Source organism: Larimichthys crocea, chromosome XXI, assembly GCF_000972845.2.
Source record: "Larimichthys crocea isolate SSNF chromosome XXI, L_crocea_2.0, whole genome shotgun sequence".
NCBI classification, from domain to species: Eukaryota; Metazoa; Chordata; class Actinopteri; family Sciaenidae; genus Larimichthys; species Larimichthys crocea.
This window is the reverse complement of record NC_040031.1, coordinates 10602763-10613829: the sequence shown is the minus strand read 5'-3', so window position 1 is coordinate 10613829 and position 11067 is coordinate 10602763.

Below are 11067 nucleotides of genomic sequence, written 5' to 3'. Positions count from 1 at the left end.
TGTACATGTAACTAGAAAAGTGTTTGGTGAAGTGTCAGAAATTGCTTGATAGTGCAGTGGACACTACCACTTTAGAAAAAAAAATTCAAGTTTCAAGGACAAGATGCAGTCACCTACCTATCTAGCCAAACCAAGCACTAGGAGACTACCAACAACTGGAGAAGAGCCTGACGAGAAGAGTCTGGAGTCTGGCAGAGCCAGGCATCGGTCACTTGATCTTGTTTGGTCCTGTTTCCGTACCGTTTCCATGTTTCCATGTCGCGGACTCGCGGGGGATACGTTCTAAAAATAAATCGCAATAAACAAAATCCGTGAAGTAAGTTTTACAATTATTATACATGTTTTAAGGCCGTAAAACCCCTAACCACACACTTTTATACACCTTTTTACACACATTTTGTAGGACGCAGAACACGTGTGCGTTTCTCCCTTAGCCAGTTTAGGACGCAGAACACAATGCGCGTTCATACTGTACAGTGCGCTGTAAAAAAAAAAGCATGCAAAATTACATTAAAAAAATCCGCGAAACAGCGAGTCCGCGAAAAGTGAACCGCGTTATAGCGAGGGACGACTGTACATGGAATTTTCTCAAGATTCCTCAACAGTCTCCATCTCGCCTTTCTCCACAGAGTTGCTATGCAGCAACCTGCTTCTTTCCCAAGCCTTAAAGTTCAGGAGGAGGTTGTTGTCTTGGCACCAGCTGGTCAGGTCCTTTAGTTAGTTCAGATGGGCCTTTTCATTGTTTCAGCGATCAGGCCCATGACAGCTTTGTTGAAGTCAAAAGTGGCTACATGGTTGTGTGTACAGGCAGTAGAACAGGGGGCTTAAAACACAGCCCTGGGGTGCTCCGATGTTAAGGATGAGGTGAGTCCACCCACTCGCCTTACCTGGCCTGCCTATCAGGAAGTCAAGGATCCACATGAACAGTTTGTCTGTGGAAAAATACAACCTCTTTGTAGCATTATTAACGTTACTTGCTGCAAGGCTTGTCTCTGGTTTACTCTTTCACTGACAGTTTCAGCTGTCAACAAGCATTAGGCCACGTAAGGTAAACATAGCTGCTTTATATAATCTTAATTAAACTGTGCGGTGCTTGTAACTGACAGTCGTTAGCTGATAGCTGCATTCTGTCAGGGTTGTTGGTTATGTGTGAATGTTTACTTATGTGGTGTGTGTGTGTGCATGTGTGAAGGATGTCATCTGGGAGTATCATGAGCAAACAGTGCCTGCATCTCTGTGCTCTGGTACAGCCTCATATCTCGTAAGTGTCCTCTGTACAGCCAGAAAGGGTCTCAGTTGGATACACAGCCATCTGGGTGGAGAAAAAAGGTGGTGCATCATACTTTACTTTCATTAGATACAGACGGGTAATAAGCTGTCGTACAGCTGTCATGATCCACATCGGGAACATAGTGTGACTGCTCACGCTGCATTTTGAATTTTCTGTCTCTTTTGATGCGTTTTTTGACTTTCACAGTGCTGAATCATTTGCATATTTTCATTTTCTTTTCAAATGACAAAATAGTTTCTTACCACAAACATCATTTAATATACAAAGATAATAAAGTTTCCTTTTATTTTGTTTAGCCCAAAGCACACATGTGGCACAATCATGCTGTTTAATCAGCATCTTAATGTGTCTCACGTCCTGAATCGAGTTTCTTGGCAAATTCGTGAACAAAATTTGCTGAAATAAACTATTTGTGTGCATAGAAGAAGTCTTAGATCTTTTGTTTCAAGTTTTCAAAATGGGAACAATAACCAAAGTTTCTTCAGTGTATTCAATGAAGGAGTGAATCAATCAATCAATCAATCAAACAACCATTCAACCGATCAGACTTATATATATATAGAACTTTTTGTACAACGAAGATGTAAAGCACACACCTCTTTATAAAACCAAAAGCACAAACTAAGGAAATGTTATTGTTCAAATAAAAGCTAGGGTCTTGAGTTTGCTTTTAAAGATATTTATTGCCCTCTGCTGCCCTCAGGTCTTCTTGGCCATTCTAATAAAAGGATGTCTCACCGTGGGTTTTTGTTCTGACTTCAGAGATAATTAAAAGGCCTCTACCAGAAGACCGAAGGGTCGACAGGTTAAAGGCAAATCTGGAAGACTATGAAGATCTTTATAAACTAATAAAAGAATCGTAATGTTCTTAGGATGATAAAATGCATTCTAATAAAAGAATCGTAATGTTCTTAGGATGATAAAATGCATTCGTACTTATGTTCCTAATATGAGGTTGAAAAAACTAAGAACTGAATCAAAGATAACTTGCAAGTTTTTTACTTGTTTACTCGTTTAATGTCAGTACTTTGGTTTGGTATTGATCTTCTTTTACTGAGCTTCAGTACCAATAACACAAACTTCAGTTTTGGCCTGCAGTATAAAGCTGTGTGTCCTCAGCATAGCTATGAAAATGTCTCCTGATGATGTTTCTAAATGGCAGCATGTAGACTAGAGGTTAAAAAGGGTGGGACCTAAAATTGAATTCTTGGGCAACACCACAATTCATTTTATAGTTTTTTTTGAACGTTTATCCATTCACGAAAAATCTCATCATTGAAATTTGAACTGATTAACTGTATAGTCCATCCATCTTTTTTGTAAACCTGATTATTCCATTATTGTGAACTGTGGGTGGAAACTGAATTAGACATCATCATTAGAGACATTAGGGAAACGTTCAAACTCCGTTCAAACAGAGAAAGGCCAATCGAGGAAACACCATTGCACACTGGCCTTTAGGCTATGGATTATGACAGAAGAGTGTAGGCTTATCTCCTGGGGATGAGCCCTGGATATGAACTCCAACCAACAACACATTGAGAAATATTGTATATAAAACCAACTTCCAAGCTGCAAAGGCCTGTATAGCAGCTAGGCAAGGTCATCTACAACAACTGCAAGATAAATCAAAACTCAGGTCACTTCTACCAGAACAACCAATCAATGCATTTAAAACAGCACAGTGAGCCTATAATGGAAATATGATGCATGTCATGCTGAGTTAAAAAGTCCCAAAACTAGCCAGTGTTGCAGGTTGACCATAACGTTCCTACCAATGCGTAAAGACTCTCTCGGCTTGGAGAGCTGTTGCTGCTCAAATTTTCTTCCTAAAACATTTTTGGATCATTTTTATGGTCCCGTTTAAAGAATGCAAGAAACATTACTCACAATGATTTGTACTAAAACTCTGTGTGCATACTAAACATCTCTGCATGAGGTGTGATGAGACGACTGATTCTCTTTGACCCGTGTGAAAAACGACCACCGGGAGAATCATTATCACCCATCTTGCAGCCACTGGGAAGGTGCAGTGAGTATGTACGTGCATCCACAAGAGTGTGTGCACAGACAACCGGTCATTAAAAGTGAGCTATAGAACAATGTCTGGATGCTTGTTTGTTCAGACCTTATTTAGCCGAGACATCATTACCACTTAGAGCCATTACCTTGTTTCTAGCTGACACCGGAGCAAGGAAAGAGCAGCCATATAACAGATAACTACTAAGCAAACAGACCGGTTACCGAGGGGAAAAGATTGTATATCAATTAATGAGACATCGCTAAAGGCAAAAGCATGATTGCTTAGAGGTAATAATATGGATTGAAGCAAGTAAAACTCGAGAAATTTTGAGGCAACAACCAATAAAAATCTTTATCAATCTATAATATCCTGCAGCCAGAGTAAAGATGACATCAGACAAAGTCCACTCATCATCTGTTAAACCTCATTGGTTTGTGTGTTGTCAGGTATAAACTGTTGTCATGTACTCTACCTTTGTACCCACAACTCATCTCACTCCTACAGTAAATCAAAGAAGTCTCACAATTTACCTGGAAGCTATTCAAGAATTGTCAGAAGAGACGCCGAGCTGAAGGTGCAGGGGCGTATAAATACAACTTGACAGCTAACTAATGGGGCATTTAACGGCTGTACTCCAGATTCACAATATGTGCTGTGACAACACTGCTGTGTGTGCGCTGCTACTGTAAAATTTACTCACTTTACAGGAACTGAGTCTCAAAAACAGAGGACGCTGTCACAGTTTAAATACCTGTGTTGCTCGGATCGATCATCTTTTCTACCTGCTCCACAAAGATCCATAGAGTAAAGTAAAGCAACTTCTGTGATCACATGATGGACACTGTCCCCCCAAAAAATTACCATACATGAGTTTGTAATCAAAGTTTTAAATTGACAAACAGGTATGAGTGTGTTGAGTTTTAATGTGCAGCACAAAAAAACAGGTATGAGTGTGTTGAGTTTTAATGTGCAGCACAAAAAAATTAAAGCATTTTTGTCAAAGTGACAGTTGATAGAAACCTGCCTGTGTGAGAATATTTTCATACAAGATGAAATGATGACTCGAATAACTGTCACCAGTTTAAGACTTTAAATAAGAGATACACTCACAAGCTGTGTGTCTATAGACACTGTGACCATAATCCAGAACTGGCAGAAGAGGTATCTTTTTGAAAACTGTGTCAACATGAATTTAAACTTTGGCCAGAGAAGACATTTCCACTCTCAATACTTAGTCTATTCAAAGTAGTTACATGCAAGATATTGTCCACAATAGCTCTGGCTCTAGAGAAAAATGTATACTTAGTCTTGTTAGGATGCTGCAGAACAGACCCAAAAGCAGACTTAGGAGTTTCAAACAGGGGTTTATTGAATAGAGGACGGGAACTGGGAATGGCTGTTCGTTCGTCTTCTCCCGCTTATCCGAGGTCAGGTCACGGGGGCAGCATCTTCAGCAGGGAAGCCCAGACTTCCCTCTCCCCGGCCACTTCATCCAGCTCTTCCAGGGGAACCCCAAGGCATTCCCAGGCCAGCCGAGAGACAGTCCCTCTAGCGTGTCCTGGGTCTTCCCCAGGGCCGCCTCCCGGAGGGATGTGCCTCACCTGGAAAGCATCCAGGTGGCATCCTCACGAGATGCCCGAGCCACCTCAACTGGTTCGTCTCGATGCGAAGGAGCAGCGTTTCTACTCTGAGCTCCCCACGGATGGCCGAGCTTCTCACCCCATCTCTAAGGGAGAGCCCAGCCACCCTGCGAAGGAAGCTCGCGATCTCATTCTTTTGGTCACTACCCAAAACTCATGACCATAGGCTGGGAACGGCCGACGAGGAGGAAACGGCAGAGCTGAACCAGGGGAATCGTGAGATGGCAAAGGGCAGGCAATCTGGGCTGGCAGGAGAGAAGTTGGTGGAGAGAGCAGGCAGGCAGATCTCTGGCAGGAGGTGGTGGTAATTGTCCTAAACACAAAGAGACTAGTTAAGAACAAAGAAAGACAAACTTCCAAAAACACAGAGCTGAAACAATTTTCAAAGAGGCCTGAACATAACTACCACTGTAGGTGAAACAACGATCTGGCAAAGACTGGATGTAGAGCTGGGGTAGATATACTGCTAGAGTTGAGTAGTGGATTGGTTGCAGGTGAGTCAGATTGGCAGCTGCTGATGATGGCCACAAGACAAACGAGACACGAAAGGGGAGGGGGAAACAGTGGAACAAGAAGAAATGAGGAGAAGGCATCACTACACTATGACACTTGTTTGCATTCAAGACTAAATTTCAGACTTAAAGAAATGCATCTTGGGGGTCTCGCCCTAATTTAAATGGATATTCTGTTGGGTTGTGACTTTGAAATGATTGGCACGCTGACGTTCAGAGCCGTGCAGGTTAATTGGGTGCAGAAAACACCGGGCTGACCTGCTCCTGATGAAAAGACGAGGTCAGCAAAGCAGAAAAACGGGTGACCGGCTGAAATCTAAAACTCCTCTTTTGATTTCATTGATTGGAGTCGTGAACGGTGGATGAACCTGCGAACAAAAGTAAAGTAGACATTGTAGACAATAGACGAACCCGGTATACATTATTTATTGTCACACAGAGTGACTTGCACTCTCTTACCTCTGGATCAATATTGCAATGGGAACAACATAAATAGTGTTTTAAACACTTTACATTACTGAGGCATCTAATGATTGTCTTCACAGTTAGTGGTCAGTGTAGAAAGTTAGTTATTGATTCCCCTGCCTGTGTTTGAGGTAGCTGGGTGATATCTTCAGAGTGCAGCCATGCGCTGCTGAGGAATCACATCAAACAGAGTTTTCCACCGATGCAGCGAATAGTTCTGTTGTATTTCAGGAGAGAGTGAAAAACGGTTAAATAGAAGGAAATAAAACAGATTGTGGCTGACGTGCTGCTGGGGTTTGCATGAACTTCTTTATTAGTGCACGTAGCAGGTGACTCATTTGGATGTAACAAAAGAGGAAGAAGCCGCGGTGATAAATCATCGTTCGCTTTTATTCCCTTTGAGATTTTCACTTTATTGTCTGTTCTCTCCCTTTGAATTTTTTCTTGACCAGAATGATGAACAGTGTGACTTTTCTACCACGAGCAGCCTCTGGTGTACAGAACGTACACCACGCGCCACCTTGCACCTTGTACACATATGCAGCGTGGGCGTTTATACGTTTGACATTTGGTGGAGTGTGAAAAAAAACAGTTACTTGTTAATGTCCTCCATGGCAACCATGGGCTGTGTCTGCAGGGTGGAGGGAAAAGGGTGGTTGCCTAATTCTGTGGAGTTCAAGGAAAAGAGGTCAATGGCTGTGTCATTGGAGAATTAACTCTGTGAACAGCACTTGATTAACAAGCAGACCTGCTCACACTGAGTCTTTCACTGCACACTGTCGTGGATCGTTGTCATGGTTCCCTACTCTGCTTTTTGCAATTGTACATGTTTGTGTCACTTAAAATGTACAACCTGAATAACATACCATCCACGGCGTCTACAACATGTCTACATTTTAAATCGGCTCCATCAACTTCGATTATGCCTTCAGATATAAATAAATAGATCCTGATAACATGTATCAGCTTTGCCACCCTCACAATCTAACCTGTGCATAAATCATCCACCCCCTTCTCACCCAAACAATTTATTTTCTCCAATTTAAAGACACGAAACCCACGCGGGCATTTCATTCTACCTCTGCCAGTCTCTGTAGGCTGCACTGCCTTTTAAATTATGTCAAAGTGCACAAGCTTTCCAGGTGATTAAACTTTTGAAGCTTCTGAAATAAATGCCTTTAGACAGCCCTGATAGATTTCTCAGGAGGATGCACGCTATACTCCAAACTCTCTCCCTGCACTCATACAGGAGTGACTACAGCTTAGCCTACATTTGATTTGACTGAAAAACTACCTGACCCAAGTGCAAAGGTAACATATGAACATGTCTGCTGAAATGAATCGCACTGTTTTTTATTTCTTTAAATTCGTTTACTAAAGTTTATTGTTTGTTTTGAACCATTTATATAAGGTATGTATGTACATGTTGACAATACAGTTGACATGAACTTGAAGGTGTTTTGATTTCTTCTCACTGTATATCAGAAGTTAATGTATAATTATGTGCAGTCTCCATGACAAACATCAGGCGAGCTTACATTTCATACGGCACAACAAGCTGTCTTTCCTTTATGTATGTTGTTTTAAAGGTGTAGTGAATCTCGCGGCGAGGCTGCCGATTGCAACCAGCTTAATATCTCCCTTTTGAATGCTGTCTGTGCTGTCTCAACTTTAAATTCATGAACAAATGAGTTTCACAGCTCTAGTTTTGTTGAGTTGATGTGTCATCGTCATCTTCTGTAATGACACACCGCGCCGGATAAAATGGGAATATTTTTGTCTCTTGTCTGATTTTTTTTTATTCCAACAGCCCCAATCGGCATCAAAACAAATCATCCACTGAGGATTCAGACAGCCACGATACGTTCAGAGTTCAGTCCTGTATGATTATTATTCTGGTTTCAGATCCAGGGTTTGGTGAAACGATCTGACGGAAGAAGCTGAGAAGTCTCTATTAGTCAGGGGAGGTGGGTGGCGGTGACTAACTCACTGTGTGTGTGGGTGTTGGCGAACAGTTGTCAAGGCCATTTGATTGACTCAGGTTTTGTCCGGCGTCCATCTGATCAAACTCTGCGTTGTTGATGAGAAAAATTGAAACTGGAAAAAAAAGAAGAAACAATATGCTCTTGTACTACCGTTTAAAAAAAAGTGCACTTAATCAGGAAGAACTTCATGTTCCACTTTTCTTATCAGGCCTTGAGTATGAAGAGAGAATATAAAAAAAGAGTGGAGAGGATTAGGATGGATTTTTTGAAGGGATTTATTTATATATGTGTGTGTCCATGTGTGCAAGGTTGAGAGAATAACAGGCAGAAGGGACCGATGAATACGCAAAGTGTAAAAGAAGAAGAAATCCCCTCGGAGTCTTTCAACCACAACGCTGTAAAATTATTTCTCCTCAGTGACATTTCTTGTCGTTTCTGCTGAAAACACCAACATGTCTCTTCTTATTGTCTGGAGGACATTCACTTTCATTCATGCTCCTCGTTCATCCGACATGATGGACAAAGAAATCGCAAAAGTAAAAAGCACTCTCCACTTAATAGATGACTCTTAGAAAAAATAAGCCCACTGGAAAAGAAAAGTCAAATGCAGCCTTCAGAGTGAAAAAGAAAAAGCATTCACCAGAGCTGACTTGGAAGAAGACATGAAAGAGGCAGAATGTTTCAGTACGCCACTCCAATCACTGCGGACAATTAGTCTTTTGTTCTTCAGCACTTCAAGTGAATAAAAGTCAAAGCTTAAAAAAAAAAAAAGGTGTAACAGTTATGTTTAAGTAAAATTCATTTTTTGCTCCTTTCTATATTTTAATTAAGACACTGAGGAGTTTCAGTCTGGAGACAAATCCAAGTAATGCATGGTGAAGTTGGTTTACGCCCCAAAGTGACCCCTAATCACCCTGACAGCTTCCTAAATATGGGCCAGTAGTGTTTTTGCACATGGTCACCTCATTTGATTATCAAATCAATGATAGCTACGGAAGAGGTGCAGATTTTACAATCAATACTCTACACGAACGTGTGATACATTTACATAATTTTGCACTTTGAATGAAGCATTCCTTTTTTCATACATTCAAATATGTCATGCTTTCACCAGCCTAAGAAATTCAGAGTGAACGTACCCAACGCCAGCTGAAAAATAAACAGTACTGCTTATACCCAATGCAGTCTGTGCATGCAGAAGTTTGAAACTATTGAGCCACAGCCAAAAAAAAAAAGTTTTTATTACAGGGATAACTAATAACAGTCAGCATGTCTAGACCGTACTATTTAAAATATTATCTACAGACACTAAACAATGCCCACCATGAATGAGTAAGCATTTGGTGATGTCTGCAAGGAAAAACTTTCTTTCAAAAGAAATGTTGATATGCAGCTCATGGTGCGCTGCCGTGCCCAGTTGAGTTAAAGAGAGAGAGATGCACAGCAATAATAATAATAATAGTATCCATGAGAACCTGTGGGACAAGAGTGCAGAAAACTTTTAAATGATTGTGAAAGTTGCAGAAGCTGATGTTCTCATTCTGTGGTCTTAGTTGAAGTCTAAATAAATACAGTCCTCGTGAAGTTTAGCAAGAAGCTTCTCCATTATTCAGGGACACCATAAAGAGGTCCAGAACCACCGCAGGACACTGTGGCAGCAATGTGGTAGCAGATGACTTACTGGTTTTATTTGATTGTTCTGCTTCGTTTTACTCCCATTTCGTGCCATAAATGACTTAGTGGAGCCCGGTGATGTATCGGAATAGAGTGGAAAATGTGTGTGGGTGTGCACTTTTTTAGTGCTGAGCATCAGCAGTCCGCTTCTCTCTCGTTCATAATGATTTATCTCTGTTTGGCTGCACGCTCGGACTTTCTACCTCTATTCATTATTTCATTTGTGTTGAACACCTTGGTCAATCACAGTTGATCACACACTACTTTGTCATTTACAGCTGCTGTGCTACTCAGAACATAAAGGGAATGGGAACCAGCCACGACTGGTCTCTGTATTGGTCTTTATTTGCTGGGCACTCAGCAAAACTTTAGTTAATCTATCCAAAACTTTTTGAAAATAGAGTTACAATGTCATCACCAACTATTGGCCAGAATCTCAGGATATTTGTGTTTAACATTTACAGTTCCCAGAGAATAACTCATGATGATTTTTGTGGTTTGCTAAGGATCTCTAATGGTGTCAGATTTAATAAGGATTATGGCAAAAATGGAAAATAATATTCATAAGTATGTTTTCATTGGTGTATAATCACCTAATGTCATTTTGTAATCTTAAAATTCAACACAATGTTTCTATAATAGCCCAAAAGGGACAAACAAGAGACATCTGTGTTTTACTCCCATCATAGATTCTCCTACATGCTTGGAAATGGTCAGTGGAACCTGGGTTGGTTGCAACCTGCATACTTACTTTTGTATCTAAGTTGCTTAACATGTGAACCTACTTCAGGCAAAGTGATCTTTGTTCAGGTGCTGTAGGTACACTGAATGTAGAAGAGAAAAATAGTTTTGCCTCAAAAGTTTTGAGCAACATATCGCCGTATATTCAAACTATGACTCAGTGCTGATGTAGTCAGCATGTTGACATGCTGTCCATTGTCCAAAATTAGCTCAAGAAAAGCAGCTAAAGTATAGGATGACATTAAAGCAATATTTATTTAGAAAACATGTAGGAAATGTTCATAACTGACTGCAGTCATTGTTTCGGGAGAGTGTCTGTCACGGGTGAGGACCCAAATTCAGGCAGGTGTGGGTGCGGCGAAGGATAAACACAAAGAAACAAAGGAGCAGGATTTTAAAAACCAAAGGACACACACATACACACACAAAAAAGCAGACTAACCAAAAAGCAGCTGGAAAACACAAAAGGGCAAAAGCAAAGGCAGGGTCAAAAACAGAAAAGATACAAAAACTGGTGACCATGAAACACGAGGAAAAACGCTCGGAAGGGCACAATGAGGAACAAGATTTACATATCTATACACGAACACACGGAGAGAAGGCAGAGACACACAAGGAAACAAATGAAACACAGGAAAACTAAATAGACAAGCAGGACTAATCAGGGACAGATGAAACAAATCGGGGGCAGGTGCAAAATCAAAAAAGGTGGGATACAAGACAGGAAGTAGAATAA